The 18,906-nt window shown below is 45.8% G+C and overlaps 10 non-coding genes across 10 annotated transcripts; all 10 read left to right on the top strand.

Annotated features, from left to right (window-relative positions):
• The first annotated feature begins 972 nt into the window (after positions 1-972).
• TRNAR-ACG (transfer RNA arginine (anticodon ACG)) lies at positions 973-1,045 on the top strand. The gene has a single exon. It is a non-coding gene; the product is annotated as a tRNA-Arg (tRNA).
• A 922-nt stretch (positions 1,046-1,967) lies between these two features.
• TRNAP-AGG (transfer RNA proline (anticodon AGG)) lies at positions 1,968-2,040 on the top strand. The gene has a single exon. It is a non-coding gene; the product is annotated as a tRNA-Pro (tRNA).
• Positions 2,041-4,032: 1,992 nt separating this feature from the next.
• TRNAR-ACG (transfer RNA arginine (anticodon ACG)) lies at positions 4,033-4,105 on the top strand. Its single transcript has one exon. It is a non-coding gene; the product is annotated as a tRNA-Arg (tRNA).
• A 2,972-nt stretch (positions 4,106-7,077) lies between these two features.
• Positions 7,078-7,150, top strand: TRNAR-ACG (transfer RNA arginine (anticodon ACG)). The gene has a single exon. It is a non-coding gene; the product is annotated as a tRNA-Arg (tRNA).
• A 922-nt stretch (positions 7,151-8,072) lies between these two features.
• Positions 8,073-8,145, top strand: TRNAR-ACG (transfer RNA arginine (anticodon ACG)). The gene has a single exon. It is a non-coding gene; the product is annotated as a tRNA-Arg (tRNA).
• A 1,983-nt stretch (positions 8,146-10,128) lies between these two features.
• TRNAR-ACG (transfer RNA arginine (anticodon ACG)) lies at positions 10,129-10,201 on the top strand. The gene has a single exon. It is a non-coding gene; the product is annotated as a tRNA-Arg (tRNA).
• A 2,961-nt stretch (positions 10,202-13,162) lies between these two features.
• TRNAR-ACG (transfer RNA arginine (anticodon ACG)) lies at positions 13,163-13,235 on the top strand. Its single transcript has one exon. It is a non-coding gene; the product is annotated as a tRNA-Arg (tRNA).
• Positions 13,236-14,157: 922 nt separating this feature from the next.
• Positions 14,158-14,230, top strand: TRNAP-AGG (transfer RNA proline (anticodon AGG)). The gene has a single exon. It is a non-coding gene; the product is annotated as a tRNA-Pro (tRNA).
• Positions 14,231-16,224: 1,994 nt separating this feature from the next.
• TRNAR-ACG (transfer RNA arginine (anticodon ACG)) lies at positions 16,225-16,297 on the top strand. Its single transcript has one exon. It is a non-coding gene; the product is annotated as a tRNA-Arg (tRNA).
• A 922-nt stretch (positions 16,298-17,219) lies between these two features.
• On the top strand, positions 17,220-17,292 carry TRNAP-AGG (transfer RNA proline (anticodon AGG)). Its single transcript has one exon. It is a non-coding gene; the product is annotated as a tRNA-Pro (tRNA).
• The last annotated feature ends 1,614 nt before the right edge of the window (positions 17,293-18,906 follow it).

The raw sequence follows: 18,906 nt of genomic DNA, 5'->3' as shown, positions 1-18,906 counted from the left end.
TGAAGACCCTGGTCCTTGCAGTGATGCTTCCCGCGCGGTGTTTAGTTTGGAAGACGATGATGATGAGGTGTACTTCGTGTCCTTCATTGGCAGAGATGGTGCGCAGAGTCTGCGCCACCAATGTGCGACGTACCAATCGCAGGATCCCCGGTACATGCTCTGATCGACACTGGGGCACCCGTGAACGTCATGGACAGCATCCAATATGAACGTCTATCCCCTCGCCCACCTCTCTCTCCATCCAATGCTAAAATCTACACCTAGAAACAGTGTAGATTAGGCCCCACTCTGCGGCCTAGGTATTCCTACCCCCGGTGATACGGCACCACAGGGGGTACAAAGCTCGATGGGGGTACAGCACTCCTCGGAACACCGGTCAAGCACGAAAGTAGCCCACGTGCGTACATATCAGTGTGTGCTGAGGCTTCTGGCGTCAGTGGCCTAGTCATTACCAAAGGAAGTACCCAACCAATACTTACAGCGCCTGCTCCCTTCATTGTGTGACCACAGGCGCAAGGCCAACAGGATGCTTCCTGGCAGGCCACCTTATCTGAAAGACTGTAGAACTGATTTTGTTTGTTTATAGCATATAGTAGTTTGTTCGTAGTTGTAATGTAGTACTGTCTGCAAAATGTTATATATTGTTATATATAACGGAAGGAATTGTAAGATGTCAGGCTCCAGCCGCATTTCTGCAGTTAGAGGAGGCAAAGCCAAGAAGCCTTTCCCCTCGAAGGCAGCATTCATCTCTGCAAAGAAGAAAAGTGTGCAGGGCTCTGAAGCTCCACAAACCTGTAGGCTGGCTTCAGAGCTTCGACTTGAAATGAGTTGATATTGTACTTAGCTCCTAGAACTGTGTGTTTTCTATTGTAGAGTGCGCCGCTATATCCTTACTGTCTGTCACAGCACCAACTTGTAGCACCTCACCTGTGATTTGGCTATTACCTGTTCTCTGAAGACTTCGTACACAGCGGGCCAGTGGCGCAATGGATAACGCGTCTGCCTACGGAGCAGAAGATTCCAGGTTCGACTCCTGGCTGGCTCGAATTGTGGAGGTACCTTTTTTCAACCAATAATATAAACATTACAATGATCTATAAACATTATAAGAAACTACATCATGCCTGTTAGACCATGAAGATCCGTCCTGTCTGGTTTTATAATAAACTGACCTGTAAATTTCGTTACATAAACAGCTACGCATTTGATTAAGTTACATACTAGGAATTTAACGCCAATATTTAGTTTTTAAAGTGGGCCATCAGAGTTTCTCGATAGGTCTGTTTTAACTGTAAAACAGATAACTGTCGATTTGCCAAAGGGTCCAATATTTTCATCGAACAATAAATGCTAGTGAAATGTTTTTTAAAAAGCACCTTTACAAGCGTGGTCTCGAAGGCGTGGACCTTCATAATGGCTGTCACGGATGCAGCTGCTAGTGACTTTTTCCATTTAAACTGGTCAAAATAACGTGGCATCTGTGATACTAGTGCATGGCCATTGGCCACGGTTCTAGAAAAATAAATAACAAATGTATTGTGTCTGCGGAACAGTGGTTCTTTCCAGTTGCGATGTATAATGTGCGCAAACAGTTGTATTTCCCGCCACACCGCCCTCTGCACTTGCACTGCAGTGGAAAAGAACTAGTTAAATCGCGAGTTCTGACCAAATCGAAAAGACTTTGATCCAATCAGAGCAGGGAACAAAATATACAAAGTGACATCACTACTCTTTGCCCAAGAGAGCAGTGGCTGTTAAAGTTGTTGTGACTTTTATTGCCTTTACATTCGGTGAGTTCCTCAAGTGATCCCTTCATAGACCTCAGTATTTGACTCTTCACTACTTAATGTGAAAGAGCTATAATTTTCCCAGCTTATTCAACCTGTCTAGCGTGCACACTACCGACCATATCCCAGAGCGCATATGCACTGGTCTAGTACTCTGCCCCGTCGTGTAGAGATAGCAGTGGGCCAGTGGCGCAATGGATAACGCGTCTGCCTAGGGAGCAGAAGATTCCAGGTTCGACTCCTGGCTGGCTCGACTCCACGCACAAAGTGCTCATTTCAGCCCTTTGTTAAGAAGTGCAATTATTAATGACAACATGAAACTAGACGTGTGTTAAAAAGTTACTCTACTGTACTTTGCCAAAATGGCGGCATTTTAATTAAAACATATATAGGGGAAATGGACACAAATATCTTTTTTTTTATTTAATAGCATAAAACAAAAGATGCATTCCCGGATGCCGGATGCTCTGTTTTAATTATAAAGAAAAGAAAGGTTACAGTGGTCTTGACAAAGAACTTATTTTTTATGGGAAATTTAATTTTTGTGACATACACATGTAGCGCACTATTATAGTTGAACAAATTCTAACCTTCTCTTAGGAACACTGGGTGATCAGGGGGGGGGGGGGAGGTGGAGTGGGGTGGGGAGGGGGGAGGGAGAAGTGTGTGCTTTTCTTTTTTTTCTTGAAGCTGTGTGTCAACGCATGCCCGAAGGCTGCTCCTTGATGCAATACATCGTGTCCTTTTATTTTATTTTATTTTATGTATGCGTTTTTATATAGCGCAGACTTTACCCGAAGGTATCAGAGCGCTTCACAATACTTCACAATAGGAACAGAACTGATACATGAGAACATTACAAGTGAACAAATTACAAAAGCAAACGTTACATTGCATGCGGCAAAAGTGGCAATCGTGAGCTAACAAAATACAAGAGGTAACAAACGGTGCATTACAGGAGGAAAAAGTGACACGTGTGCAGGTTACAAAAGCATATAAAGTAAACATAAAGGTATAATACTGCAATATATGGAGGACACTCAAACACAAGGAGCCTGTCCTTTGGGCCCGGGGACACGCTTTCCGCCGCCCCCCCCCGTTGTGTGATGCCTCGGCGAGCGCCCTGGAGGGGGAGAAGCGAGTAGTGCCCTGACGCTGGAGAGGCCCACCACGTGGCTACAGGGGCCCTGTCTGTCTTCCGGCTCCTCACCCCCAGCCTCACTGCGCACCCTGCCGGCCCCTGGCCTCTGGCAGTGTGCATCAGCTGTCGCTTGAAGACCCTGGTCCTTGCAGTGATGCTTCCCGCGCGGTGTTTAGTTTGGAAGACGATGATGATGAGGTGTACTTCGTGTCCTTCATTGGCAGAGATGGTGCGCAGAGTCTGCCGCCACCAATGTGCGACGTACCGATCGCAGGATCCCCGGTACATGCTATGATCAACACTGGGGCATCCGTGAACGTCATGGACAGCATCCAATATGAACGTCTATCCCCTCGCCCACCTCTCTCTCCATCCAACGCTAAAATCTACACCTAGAAACAGTGTAGATTAGGCCCCACTCTGCGGCCTAGGTATTCCTACCCCCGGTGATACGGCACCACAGAGGGTACAAAGCTCGATGGGGGTACAGCACTCCTCGGAACACCGGTCAAGCACGAAAGTAGCCCACGTGCGTACATATCAGTGTGTGCTGAGGCTTCTGGCGTCAGTGGCCTAGTCATTACCAAAGGAAGTACCCAACCAATACTTACAGCGCCTGCTCCCTTCATTGTGTGACCACAGGCGCAAGGCCAACAGGATGCTTCCTGGCAGGCCACCTTATCTGAAAGACTGTAGAACTGATTTTGTTTGTTTATAGCATATAGTAGTTTGTTTGTAGTTGTCATGTAGTACTGTCTGCAAAATGTTATATATTGTTATATATAACGGAAGGAATTGTAAGATGTCAGGCTCCAGCCGCATTTCTGCAGTTAGAGGAGGCAAAGCCAAGAAGCCTTTCCCCTCGAAGGCAGCATTCATCTCTGCAAAGCAGTAAAGTGAGCAGGGCTCTGAAGCTCCACAAACCTGTAGGCTGGCTTCAGAGCTTCGACTTGAAATGAGTTGATATTGTACTTAGCTCCTAGAACTGTGTGTTTTCTATTGTAGAGTGCGCCGCTATATCCTTACTGTCTGTCACAGCACCAACTTGTAGCACCTCACCTGTGATTTGGCTATTGCCTGTTCTTTGAAGACTTCATACACAGCGGGCCAGTGGCGCAATGGATAACGCGTCTGCCTACGGAGCAGAAGATTCCAGGTTCGACTCCTGGCTGGCTCGAATTGTGGAGGCACCTTTTTTCAACCAATAATATAAACATTACAATGATCTATAAACATTATAAGAAACTACATCATGCCTGTTAGACCATGAAGTTCCGTCCTGTCTGGTTTTATAATAAACTGACCTGTAAATTTCGTTACATAAACAGCTACGCATTTGATTAAGTTACATACTAGGAATTTAACGCCAATATTTAGTTTTTAAAGTGGGCCATCAGAGTTTCTCGATAGGTCTGTTTTAACTGTAAAACAGATAACTGTCGATTTGCCAAAGGGCCCAATATTTTCATCGAACAATAAATGCTAGTGAAATGTTTTTTAAAAAGCACCTTTACAAGCGTGGTCTCGAAGGCGTGGACCTTCATAATGGCTGTCACGGATGCAGCTGCTAGTGACTTTTTCCATTTAAACTGGTCAAAATAACGTGGCATCTGTGATACTAGTGCATGGCCATTGGCCACGGTTCTAGAAAAATAAATAACAAATGTATTGTGTCTGCGGAACAGTGGTTCTTTCCAGTTGCGATGTATAATGTGCGCAAACAGTTGTATTTCCCGCCACACCGCCCTCTGCACTTGCACCGCAGTGGAAAAGAACTAGTTAAATCGCGAGTTCTGACCAAATCGAAAAGACTTTGATCCAATCAGAGCAGGGAACAAAATATACAAAGTGACATCACTACTCTTTGCCCAAGAGAGCAGTGGCTGTTAAAGTTGTTGTGACTTTTATTGCCTGTACATTCGGTGAGTTCCTTAAGTGATCCCTTCATAGACCTCAGTATTTGACTCTTCACTACTTAATGTGAAAGAGCTATAATTTTCCCAGCTTATTCAACCTGTCTAGCGTGCACACTACCGACCATATCCCAGAGCGCATATGCACTGGTCTAGTACTCTGCCCCGTCGTGTAGAGATAGCAGTGGGCCAGTGGCGCAATGGATAACGCGTCTGCCTACGGAGCAGAAGATTCCAGGTTCGACTCCACGCACAAAGTGCTCATTTCATCCCTTTGTTAAGAAGTGCAATTATTAATGACAACATGAAACTAGACGTGTGTTAAAAAGTTACTCTACTGTACTTTGCCAAAATGGCGGCATTTTAATTAAAACATATATAGGGGAAATGGACACAAATATCTTTTTTTTTATTTAATAGCATAAAACAAAAGATGCATTCCCGGATGCCGGATGCTCTGTTTTAATTATAAAGAAAAGAAAGGTTACAGTGGTCTTGACAAAGAACTTATTTTTTATGGGAAATTTAATTTTTGTGACATACACATGTAGCGCACTATTATAGTTGAACACATTCTAACCTTCTCTTAGGAACACTGGGTGATCAGGGAGGGGGGGGGGAGGTGGAGTGGGGTGGGGAGGGGGGAGGGAGAAGTGTGTGCTTTTCTTTTTTTTCTTGAAGCTGTGTGTCAACGCATGCCCGAAGGCTGCTCCTTGATGCAATACATCGTGTCCTTTTACTTTATTTTATTTTATGTATGCGTTTTTATATAGCGCAGACTTTACCCGAAGGTATCAGAGCGCTTCACAATACTTCACAATAGGAACAGAACTGATACATGAGAACATTACAAGTGAACAAATTACAAAAGCAAACGTTACATTGCATGCGGCAAAAGTGGCAATCGTGAGCTAACAAAATACAAGAGGTAACAAACGGTGCATTACAGGAGGAAAAAGTGACACGTGTGCAGGTTACAAAAGCATATAAAGTAAACATAAAGGTATAATACTGCAATATATGGAGGACACTCAAACACAAGGAGCCTGTCCTTTGGGCCCGGGGACACGCTTTCCGCCGCCCCCCCCCGTTGTGTGATGCCTCGGCGAGCGCCCTGGAGGGGGAGAAGCGAGTAGTGCCCTGACGCTGGAGAGGCCCACCACGTGGCTACAGGGGCCCTGTCTGTCTTCCGGCTCCTCACCCCCAGCCTCACTGCGCACCCTGCCGGCCCCTGGCCTCTGGCAGTGTGCATCAGCTGTCGCTTGAAGACCCTGGTCCTTGCAGTGATGCTTCCCGCGCGGTGTTTAGTTTGGAAGACGATGATGATGAGGTGTACTTCGTGTCCTTCATTGGCAGAGATGGTGCGCAGAGTCTGCCGCCACCAATGTGCGACGTACCGATCGCAGGATCCCCGGTACATGCTATGATCAACACTGGGGCATCCGTGAACGTCATGGACAGCATCCAATATGAACGTCTATCCCCTCGCCCACCTCTCTCTCCATCCAACGCTAAAATCTACACCTAGAAACAGTGTAGATTAGGCCCCACTCTGCGGCCTAGGTATTCCTACCCCCGGTGATACGGCACCACAGAGGGTACAAAGCTCGATGGGGGTACAGCACTCCTCGGAACACCGGTCAAGCACGAAAGTAGCCCACGTGCGTACATATCAGTGTGTGCTGAGGCTTCTGGCGTCAGTGGCCTAGTCATTACCAAAGGAAGTACCCAACCAATACTTACAGCGCCTGCTCCCTTCATTGTGTGACCACAGGCGCAAGGCCAACAGGATGCTTCCTGGCAGGCCACCTTATCTGAAAGACTGTAGAACTGATTTTGTTTGTTTATAGCATATAGTAGTTTGTTCGTAGTTGTCATGTAGTACTGTCTGCAAAATGTTATATATTGTTATATATAACGGAAGGAATTGTAAGATGTCAGGCTCCAGCCGCATTTCTGCAGTTAGAGGAGGCAAAGCCAAGAAGCCTTTCCCCTCGAAGGCAGCATTCATCTCTGCAAAGAAGAAAAGTGTGCAGGGCTCTGAAGCTCCACAAACCTGTAGGCTGGCTTCAGAGCTTCGACTTGAAATGAGTTGATATTGTACTTAGCTCCTAGAACTGTGTGTTTTCTATTGTAGAGTGCGCCGCTATATCCTTACTGTCTGTCACAGCACCAACTTGTAGCACCTCACCTGTGATTTGGCTATTGCCTGTTCTTTGAAGACTTCATACACAGCGGGCCAGTGGCGCAATGGATAACGCGTCTGCCTACGGAGCAGAAGATTCCAGGTTCGACTCCTGGCTGGCTCGAATTGTGGAGGCACCTTTTTTCAACCAATAATATAAACATTACAATGATCTATAAACATTATAAGAAACTACATCATGCCTGTTAGACCATGAAGTTCCGTCCTGTCTGGTTTTATAATAAACTGACCTGTAAATTTCGTTACATAAACAGCTACGCATTTGATTAAGTTACATACTAGGAATTTAACGCCAATATTTAGTTTTTAAAGTGGGCCATCAGAGTTTCTCGATAGGTCTGTTTTAACTGTAAAACAGATAACTGTCGATTTGCCAAAGGGCCCAATATTTTCATCGAACAATAAATGCTAGTGAAATGTTTTTTAAAAAGCACCTTTACAAGCGTGGTCTCGAAGGCGTGGACCTTCATAATGGCTGTCACGGATGCAGCTGCTAGTGACTTTTTCCATTTAAACTGGTCAAAATAACGTGGCATCTGTGATACTAGTGCATGGCCATTGGCCACGGTTCTAGAAAAATAAATAACAAATGTATTGTGTCTGCGGAACAGTGGTTCTTTCCAGTTGCGATGTATAATGTGTGCAAACAGTTGTATTTCCCGCCACACCGCCCTCTGCACTCGCACTGCAGTGGAAAAGAACTAGTTAAATCGCGAGTTCTGACCAAATCGAAAAGACTTTGATCCAATCAGATCAGGGAACAAAATATACAAAGTGACGTCACTACTCTTTGCCCAAGAGAGCAGTGGATGTTAAAGTTGTTGTGACTTTTATTGCCTGTACATTCGGTGAGTTCCTTAAGTGATCCCTTCATAGACCTGAGTATTTGACTCTTCACTACTTAATGTGAAAGAGCTATCATTTTCCCAGCTTATTCAACCTGTCTAGCGTGCACACTACCGACCATATCCCAGAGCGCATATGCACTGGTCTAGTACTCTGCCCCGTCGTGTAGAGATAGCAGTGGGCCAGTGGCGCAATGGATAACGCGTCTGCCTACGGAGCAGAAGATTCCAGGTTCGACTCCTGGCTGGCTCGACTCCACGCACAAAGTGCTCATTTCATCCCTTGGTTAAGAAGTGCAATTATTAATGACAACATGAAACTAGACGTGTGTTAAAAAGTTACTCTACTGTACTTTGCCAAAATAGCGGCATTTTAATTAAAACATATATAGGGGAAATGGACACAAATATCTTTTTTTTATTTAATAGCATAAAACAAAAGATGCATTCCCGGATGCTCTGTTTTAATTATAAATAAAAGAAAGGTTACAGTGGTCTTGACAAAGAACTTATTTTTTATGGGAAATTTAATTTTTGTGACATACACATATAGCGCACTATTATAGTTGAACAAATTCTAACCTTCTCTTAGGAACACTGGGTGATCAGGGAGGGGGGGGAGGTGGAGTGGGGTGGGGAGGGGGGAGGGAGAAGTGTGTGCTTTTCTTTTTTTTCTTGAAGCTGTGTGTCAACGCATGCCCGAAGGCTGCTCCTTGATGCAATACATCGTGTGCTTTTATTTTATTTTATTTTATGTATGCGTTTTTATATAGCGCAGACTTTACCCGAAGGTATCAGAGCGCTTCACAATACTTCACATTAGGAACAGAACTGATACATGAGAACATTACAAGTGAACAAATTACAAAAGCAAACGTTACATTGCATGAGGCAAAAGTGGCAATCGTGAGCTAACAAAATACAAGAGGTAAGAAACGGTGCATTACAGGAGGAAAAAGTGACACGTGTGCAGGTTACAAAAGCATATAAAGTAAACATAAAGGTATAATACAGCAATATATGGAGGACACTCAAACACAAGGAGCCTGTCCTTTGGGCCCGGGGACACGCTTTACGCCGCCCCCCCCCCGCTGTGTGATGCCTCGGCGAGCGCCCTGGAGGGGGAGAAGCGAGTAGTGCCCTGACGCTGGAGAGGCCCACCACGTGGCTACAGGGGCCCTGTCTGTCTTCCGGCTCCTCACCCCCAGCCTCACTGCGCACCCTGCCGGCCCCTGGCCTCTGGCAGTGTGCATCAGCTGTCGCTTGAAGACCCTGGTCCTTGCAGTGATGCTTCCTCGCGGTGTTTAGTTTGGAAGACGATGATGATGAGGTGTACTTCGTGTCCTTCATTGGCAGAGATGGTGCGCGGAGTCTGCCGCCACCAATGTGCGACGTACCAATCGCAGGATCCCCGGTACATGCTCTGATCGACACTGGGGCACCCGTGAACGTCATGGACAGCATCCAATATGAACGTCTATCCCCTCGCCCACCTCTCTCTCCATCCAATGCTAAAATCTACACCTAGAAACAGTGTAGATTAGGCCCCACTCTGCGGCCTAGGTATTCCTACCCCCGGTGATACAGCACCACAGGGGGTACAAAGCTCGATGGGGGTACAGCACTCCTCGGAACACCGGTCAAGCACGAAAGTAGCCCACGTGCGTACATATCAGTGTGTGCTGAGGCTTCTGGCGTCAGTGGCCTAATCATTACCAAAGGAAGTACCCAACCAATACTTACAGCGCCTGCTCCCTTCATTGTGTGACCACAGGCGCAAGGCCAACAGGATGCTTCCTGGCAGGCCACCTTATCTGAAAGACTGTAGAACTGATTTTGTTTGTTTATAGCATATAGTAGTTTGTTCGTAGTTGTAATGTAGTACTGTCTGCAAAATGTTATATATTGTTATATATAACGGAAGGAATTGTAAGATGTCAGGCTCCAGCCGCATTTCTGCAGTTAGAGGAGGCAAAGCCAAGAAGCCTTTCCCCTCGAAGGCAGCATTCATCTCTGCAAAGCAGTAAAGTGTGCAGGGCTCTGAAGCTCCACAAACCTGTAGGCTGGCTTCAGAGCTTCGACTTGAAATGAGTTGATATTGTACTTAGCTCCTAGAACTGTGTGTTTTCTATTGTAGAGTGCGCCGCTATATCCTTACTGTCTGTCACAGCACCAACTTGTAGCACCTCACCTGTGATTTGGCTATTACCTGTTCTCTGAAGACTTTATACACAGCGGGCCAGTGGCGCAATGGATAACGCGTCTGCCTACGGAGCAGAAGATTCCAGGTTCGACTCCTGGCTGGCTCGAATTGTGGAGGCACCTTTTTTCAACCAATAATATAAACATTACAATGATCTATAAACATTATAAGAAACTACATCATGCCTGTTAGACCATGAAGTTCCGTCCTGTCTGGTTTTATAATAAACTGACCTGTAAATTTCGTTACATAAACAGCTACGCATTTGATTAAGTTACATACTAGGAATTTAACGCCAATATTTAGTTTTTAAAGTGGGCCATCAGAGTTTCTCGATAGGTCTGTTTTAACTGTAAAACAGATAACTGTCGATTTGCCAAAGGGCCCAATATTTTCATCGAACTATAAATGCTAGTGAAATTTTTTTAAAAAGCACCTTTACAAGCGTGGTCTCGAAGGCGCGGACCTTCATAATGGCTGTCACGGATGCAGCTGCTAGTGACTTTTTCCATTTAAACTGGTCAAAATAACGTGGCATCTGTGATACTAGTGCATGGCCATTGGCCACGGTTCTAGAAAAATAAATAACAAATGTATTGTGTCTGCGGAACAGTGGTTCTTTCCAGTTGCGATGTATAATGTGCGCAAACAGTTGTATTTCCCGCCACACCGCCCTCTGCACTTGCACTGCAGTGGAAAAGAACTAGTTAAATCGCGAGTTCTGACCAAATCGAAAAGACTTTGATCCAATCAGAGCAGGGAACAAAATATACAAAGTGACATCACTACTCTTTGCCCAAGAGAGCAGTGGCTGTTAAAGTTGTTGTGACTTTTATTGCCTGTACATTCGGTGAGTTCCTTAAGTGATCCCTTCATAGACCTCAGTATTTGACTCTTCACTACTTAATGTGAAAGAGCTATAATTTTCCCAGCTTATTCAACCTGTCTAGCGTGCACACTACCGACCATATCCCCGAGCGCATATGCACTGGTCTAGTACTCTGCCCCGTCGTGTGCAGATAGCAGTGGGCCAGTGCCGCAATGGATAACGCGTCTGCCTACGGAGCAGAAGATTCCAGGTTCGACTCCTGGCTGGCTCGACTCGACTCTGCAAAGTGCTCATTTCATCCCTTTGTTAAGAAGTGCAATTATTAATGACAACATGAAACTAGACGTGTGTTAAAAATGGCGGCATTTTAATTAAAACATATATAGGGGAAATGGACACAAATATCTTTTTTTTTATTTAATAGCATAAAACAAAAGATGCATTCCCGGATGCTCTGTTTTAATTATAAAGAAAAGAAAGGTTACAGTGGTCTTGACAAAGAACTTATTTTTTATGGGAAATTTAATTTTTGTGACATACACATATAGCGCACTATTATAGTTGAACACATTCTAACCTTCTCTTAGGAACACTGGGTGATCAGGGAGGGGGGGGGGGAGGTGGAGTGGGGTGGGGAGGGGGGAGGGAGAAGTGTGTGCTTTTCTTTTTTTTCTTGAAGCTGTGTGTCAACGCATGCCCGAAGGCTGCTCCTTGATGCAATACATCGTGTGCTTTTATTTTATTTTATTTTATGTATGCGTTTTTATATAGCGCAGACTTTACCCGAAGGTATCAGAGCGCTTCACAATACTTCACAATAGGAACAGAACTGATACATGAGAACATTACAAGTGAACAAATTACAAAAGCAAACGTTACATTGCATGCGGCAAAAGTGGCAATCGTGAGCTAACAAAATACAAGAGGTAACAAACGGTGCATTACAGGAGGAAAAAGTGACACGTGTGCAGGTTACAAAAGCATATAAAGTAAACATAAAGGTATAATACTGCAATATATGGAGGACACTCAAACACAAGGAGCCTGTCCTTTGGGCCCGGGGACACGCTTTCCGCCGCCCCCCCCCCCCCGTTGTGTGATGCCTCGGCGAGCGCCCTGGAGGGGGAGAAGCGAGTAGTGCCCTGACGCTGGAGAGGCCCACCACGTGGCTACAGGGGCCCTGTCTGTCTTCCGGCTCCTCACCCCCAGCCTCACTGCGCACCCTGCCGGCCCCTGGCCTCTGGCAGTGTGCATCAGCTGTCGCTTGAAGACCCTGGTCCTTGCAGTGATGCTTCCCGCGCGGTGTTTAGTTTGGAAGACGATGATGATGAGGTGTACTTCGTGTCCTTCATTGGCAGAGATGGTGCGCAGAGTCTGCCGCCACCAATGTGCGACGTACCGATCGCAGGATCCCCGGTACATGCTATGATCAACACTGGGGCATCCGTGAACGTCATGGACAGCATCCAATATGAACGTCTATCCCCTCGCCCACCTCTCTCTCCATCCAACGCTAAAATCTACACCTAGAAACAGTGTAGATTAGGCCCCACTCTGCGGCCTAGGTATTCCTACCCCCGGTGATACGGCACCACAGAGGGTACAAAGCTCGATGGGGGTACAGCACTCCTCGGAACACCGGTCAAGCACAAAAGTAGCCCACGTGCGTACATATCAGTGTGTGCTGAGGCTTCTGGCGTCAGTGGCCTAGTCATTACCAAAGGAAGTACCCAACCAATACTTACAGCGCCTGCTCCCTTCATTGTGTGACCACAGGCGCAAGGCCAACAGGATGCTTCCTGGCAGGCCACCTTATCTGAAAGACTGTAGAACTGATTTTGTTTGTTTATAGCATATAGTAGTTTGTTCGTAGTTGTCATGTAGTACTGTCTGCAAAATGTTATAAATTGTTATATATAACGGAAGGAATTGTAAGATGTCAGGCTCCAGCCGCATTTCTGCAGTTAGAGGAGGCAAAGCCAAGAAGCCTTTCCCCTCGAAGGCAGCATTCATCTCTGCAAAGAAGAAAAGTGAGCAGGGCTCTGAAGCTCCACAAACCTGTAGGCTGGCTTCAGAGCTTCGACTTGAAATGAGTTGATATTGTACTTAGCTCCTAGAACTGTGTGTTTTCTATTGTAGAGTGCGCCGCTATATCCTTACTGTCTGTCACAGCACCAACTTGTAGCACCTCACCTGTGATTTGGCTATTACCTGTTCTCTGAAGACTTCGTACACAGCGGGCCAGTGGCGCAATGGATAACGCGTCTGCCTACGGAGCAGAAGATTCCAGGTTCGACTCCTGGCTGGCTCGAATTGTGGAGGTACCTTTTTTCAACCAATAATATAAACATTACAATGATCTATAAACATTATAAGAAACTACATCATGCCTGTTAGACCATGAAGATCCGTCCTGTCTGGTTTTATAATAAACTGACCTGTAAATTTCGTTACATAAACAGCTACGCATTTGATTAAGTTACATACTAGGAATTTAACGCCAATATTTAGTTTTTAAAGTGGGCCATCAGAGTTTCTCGATAGGTCTGTTTTAACTGTAAAACAGATAACTGTCGATTTGCCAAAGGGCCCAATATTTTCATCGAACAATAAATGCTAGTGAAATGTTTTTTAAAAAGCACCTTTACAAGCGTGGTCTCGAAGGCGTGGACCTTCATAATGGCTGTCACGGATGCAGCTGCTAGTGACTTTTTCCATTTAAATTGGTCAAAATAACGTGGCATCTGTGATACTAGTGCATGGCCATTGGCCACGGTTCTAGAAAAATAAATAACAAATGTATTGTGTCTGCGGAACAGTGGTTCTTTCCAGTTGCGATGTATAATGTGCGCAAACAGTTGTATTTCCCGCCACACCGCCCTCTGCACTCGCACTGCAGTGGAAAAGAACTAGTTAAATCGCGAGTTCTGACCAAATCGAAAAGACTTTGATCCAATCAGAGCAGGGAACAAAATATACAAAGTGACATCACTACTCTTTGCCCAAGAGAGCAGTGGCTGTTAAAGTTGTTGTGACTTTTATTGCCTGTACATTCGGTGAGTTCCTTAAGTGATCCCTTCATAGACCTCAGTATTTGACTCTTCACTACTTAATGTGAAAGAGCTATAATTTTCCCAGCTTATTCAACCTGTCTAGCGTGCACACTACCGACCATATCCCAGAGCGCATATGCACTGGTCTAGTACTCTGCCCCGTCGTGTAGAGATAGCAGTGGGCCAGTGGCGCAATGGATAACGCGTCTGCCTAGGGAGCAGAAGATTCCAGGTTCGACTCCTGGCTGGCTCGACTCCACGCACAAAGTGCTCATTTCAGCCCTTTGTTAAGAAGTGCAATTATTAATGACAACATGAAACTAGACGTGTGTTAAAAAGTTACTCTACTGTACTTTGCCAAAATGGCGGCATTTTAATTAAAACATATATAGGGGAAATGGACACAAATATCTTTTTTTTTATTTAATAGCATAAAACAAAAGATGCATTCCCGGATGCCGGATGCTCTGTTTTAATTATAAAGAAAAGAAAGGTTACAGTGGTCTTGACAAAGAACTTATTTTTTATGGGAAATTTAATTTTTGTGACATACACATGTAGCGCACTATTATAGTTGAACAAATTCTAACCTTCTCTTAGGAACACTGGGTGATCAGGGGGGGGGGGGGGGAGGTGGAGTGGGGTGGGGAGGGGGGAGGGAGAAGTGTGTGCTTTTCTTTTTTTTCTTGAAGCTGTGTGTCAACGCATGCCCGAAGGCTGCTCCTTGATGCAATACATCGTGTCCTTTTATTTTATTTTATTTTATGTATGCGTTTTTATATAGCGCAGACTTTACCCGAAGGTATCAGAGCGCTTCACAATACTTCACAATAGGAACAGAACTGATACATGAGAACATTACAAGTGAACAAATTACAAAAGCAAACGTTACATTGCATGCGGCAAAAGTGGCAATCGTGAGCTAACAAAATACAAGAGGTAACAAACGGTGCATTACAGGAGGAAAAAGTGACACGTGTGCAGGTTACAAAAGCATATAAAGTAAACATAAAGGTATAATACTGCAATATATGGAGGACACTCAAACACAAGGAGCCTGTCCTTTGGGCCCGGGGACACGCTTTCCGCCGCCCCCCCCCGTTGTGTGATGCCTCGGCGAGCGCCCTGGAGGGGGAGAAGCGAGTAGTGCCCTGACGCTGGAGAGGCCCACCACGTGGCTACAGGGGCCCTGTCTGTCTTCCGGCTCCTCACCCCCAGCCTCACTGCGCACCCTGCCGGCCCCTGGCCTCTGGCAGTGTGCATCAGCTGTCGCTTGAAGACCCTGGTCCTTGCAGTGATGCTTCCCGCGCGGTGTTTAGTTTGGAAGACGATGATGATGAGGTGTACTTCGTGTCCTTCATTGGCAGAGATGGTGCGCAGAGTCTGCCGCCACCAATGTGCGACGTACCGATCGCAGGATCCCCGGTACATGCTATGATCAACACTGGGGCATCCGTGAACGTCATGGACAGCATCCAATATGAACGTCTATCCCCTCGCCCACCTCTCTCTCCATCCAACGCTAAAATCTACACCTAGAAACAGTGTAGATTAGGCCCCACTCTGCGGCCTAGGTATTCCTACCCCCGGTGATACGGCACCACAGAGGGTACAAAGCTCGATGGGGGTACAGCACTCCTCGGAACACCGGTCAAGCACGAAAGTAGCCCACGTGCGTACATATCAGTGTGTGCTGAGGCTTCTGGCGTCAGTGGCCTAGTCATTACCAAAGGAAGTACCCAACCAATACTTACAGCGCCTGCTCCCTTCATTGTGTGACCACAGGCGCAAGGCCAACAGGATGCTTCCTGGCAGGCCACCTTATCTGAAAGACTGTAGAACTGATTTTGTTTGTTTATAGCATATAGTAGTTTGTTTGTAGTTGTCATGTAGTACTGTCTGCAAAATGTTATATATTGTTATATATAACGGAAGGAATTGTAAGATGTCAGGCTCTAGCCGCATTTCTGCAGTTAGAGGAGGCAAAGCCAAGAAGCCTTTCCCCTCGAAGGCAGCATTCATCTCTGCAAAGCAGTAAAGTGAGCAGGGCTCTGAAGCTCCACAAACCTGTAGGCTGGCTTCAGAGCTTCGACTTGAAATGAGTTGATATTGTACTTAGCTCCTAGAACTGTGTGTTTTCTATTGTAGAGTGCGCCGCTATATCCTTACTGTCTGTCACAGCACCAACTTGTAGCACCTCACCTGTGATTTGGCTATTGCCTGTTCTTTGAAGACTTCATACACAGCGGGCCAGTGGCGCAATGGATAACGCGTCTGCCTACGGAGCAGAAGATTCCAGGTTCGACTCCTGGCTGGCTCGAATTGTGGAGGCACCTTTTTTCAACCAATAATATAAACATTACAATGATCTATAAACATTATAAGAAACTACATCATGCCTGTTAGACCATGAAGTTCCGTCCTGTCTGGTTTTATAATAAACTGACCTGTAAATTTCGTTACATAAACACCTACGCATTTGATTAAGTTACATACTAGGAATTTAACGCCAATATTTAGTTTTTAAAGTGGGCCATCAGAGTTTCTCGATAGGTCTGTTTTAACTGTAAAACAGATAACTGTCGATTTGCCAAAGGGCCCAATATTTTCATCGAACAATAAATGCTAGTGAAATGTTTTTTAAAAAGCACCTTTACAAGCGTGGTCTCGAAGGCGTGGACCTTCATAATGGCTGTCACGGATGCAGCTGCTAGTGACTTTTTCCATTTAAACTGGTCAAAATAACGTGGCATCTGTGATACTAGTGCATGGCCATTGGCCACGGTTCTAGAAAAATAAATAACAAATGTATTGTGTCTGCGGAACAGTGGTTCTTTCCAGTTGCGATGTATAATGTGCGCAAACAGTTGTATTTCCCGCCACACCGCCCTCTGCACTTGCACCGCAGTGGAAAAGAACTAGTTAAATCGCGAGTTCTGACCAAATCGAAAAGACTTTGATCCAATCAGAGCAGGGAACAAAATATACAAAGTGACATCACTACTCTTTGCCCAAGAGAGCAGTGGCTGTTAAAGTTGTTGTGACTTTTATTGCCTGTACATTCGGTGAGTTCCTTAAGTGATCCCTTCATAGACCTCAGTATTTGACTCTTCACTACTTAATGTGAAAGAGCTATAATTTTCCCAGCTTATTCAACCTGTCTAGCGTGCACACTACCGACCATATCCCAGAGCGCATATGCACTGGTCTAGTACTCTGCCCCGTCGTGTAGAGATAGCAGTGGGCCAGTGGCGCAATGGATAACGCGTCTGCCTAGGGAGCAGAAGATTCCAGGTTCGACTCCTGGCTGGCTCGACTCCACGCACAAAGTGCTCATTTCATCCCTTTGTTAAGAAGTGCAATTATTAATGACAACATGAAACTAGACGTGTGTTAAAAAGTTACTCTACTGTACTTTGCCAAAATGGCGGCATTTTACACAAATTTCTTTTTTTTTATTTAATAGCATAAAACAAAAGATGCATTCCCGGATGCCGGATGCTCTGTTTTAATTATAAAGAAAAGAAAGGTTACAGTGGTCTTGACAAAGAACTTATTTTTTATGGGAAATTTAATTTTTGTGACATACACATGTAGCGCACTATTATAGTTGAACACATTCTAACCTTCTCTTAGGAACACTGGGTGATCAGGGAGGGGGGGGGGAGGTGGAGTGGGGTGGGGAGGGGGGAGGGAGAAGTGTGTGCTTTTCTTTTTTTTCTTGAAGCTGTGTGTCAACGCATGCCCGAAGGCTGCTCCTTGATGCAATACATCGTGTCCTTTTATTTTATTTTATTTTATGTATGCGTTTTTATATAGCGCAGACTTTACCCGAAGGTATCAGAGCGCTTCACAATACTTCACAATAGGAACAGAACTGATACATGAGAACATTACAAGTGAACAAATTACAAAAGCAAACGTTACATTGCATGCGGCAAAAGTGGCAATCGTGAGCTAACAAAATACAAGAGGTAACAAACGGTGCATTACAGGAGGAAAAAGTGACACGTGTGCAGGTTACAAAAGCATATAAAGTAAACATAAAGGTATAATACTGCAATATATGGAGGACACTCAAACACAAGGAGCCTGTCCTTTGGGCCCGGGGACACGCTTTCCGCCGCCCCCCCCCGTTGTGTGATGCCTCGGCGAGCGCCCTGGAGGGGGAGAAGCGAGTAGTGCCCTGACGCTGGAGAGGCCCACCACGTGGCTACAGGGGCCCTGTCTGTCTTCCGGCTCCTCACCCCCAGCCTCACTGCGCACCCTGCCGGCCCCTGGCCTCTGGCAGTGTGCATCAGCTGTCGCTTGAAGACCCTGGTCCTTGCAGTGATGCTTCCCGCGCGGTGTTTAGTTTGGAAGACGATGATGATGAGGTGTACTTCGTGTCCTTCATTGGCAGAGATGGTGCGCAGAGTCTGCCGCCACCAATGTGCGACGTACCGATCGCAGGATCCCCGGTACATGCTATGATCAACACTGGGGCATCCGTGAACGTCATGGACAGCATCCAATATGAACGTCTATCCCCTCGCCCACCTCTCTCTCCATCCAACGCTAAAATCTACACCTAGAAACAGTGTAGATTAGGCCCCACTCTGCGGCCTAGGTATTCCTACCCCCGGTGATACGGCACCACAGAGGGTACAAAGCTCGATGGGGGTACAGCACTCCTCGGAACACCGGTCAAGCACGAAAGTAGCCCACGTGCGTACATATCAGTGTGTGCTGAGGCTTCTGGCGTCAGTGGCCTAGTCATTACCAAAGGAAGTACCCAACCAATACTTACAGCGCCTGCTCCCTTCATTGTGTGACCACAGGCGCAAGGCCAACAGGATGCTTCCTGGCAGGCCACCTTATCTGAAAGACTGTAGAACTGATTTTGTTTGTTTATAGCATATAGTAGTTTGTTCGTAGTTGTCATGTAGT

The sequence above is a fragment of the Lissotriton vulgaris genome, chromosome 5 (genome assembly GCF_964263255.1).
Source record: "Lissotriton vulgaris chromosome 5, aLisVul1.2, whole genome shotgun sequence".
NCBI lineage: Eukaryota > Metazoa > Chordata > Amphibia > Caudata > Salamandridae > Lissotriton > Lissotriton vulgaris.
This window is presented reverse-complemented; position numbering and strand designations above follow the sequence as displayed.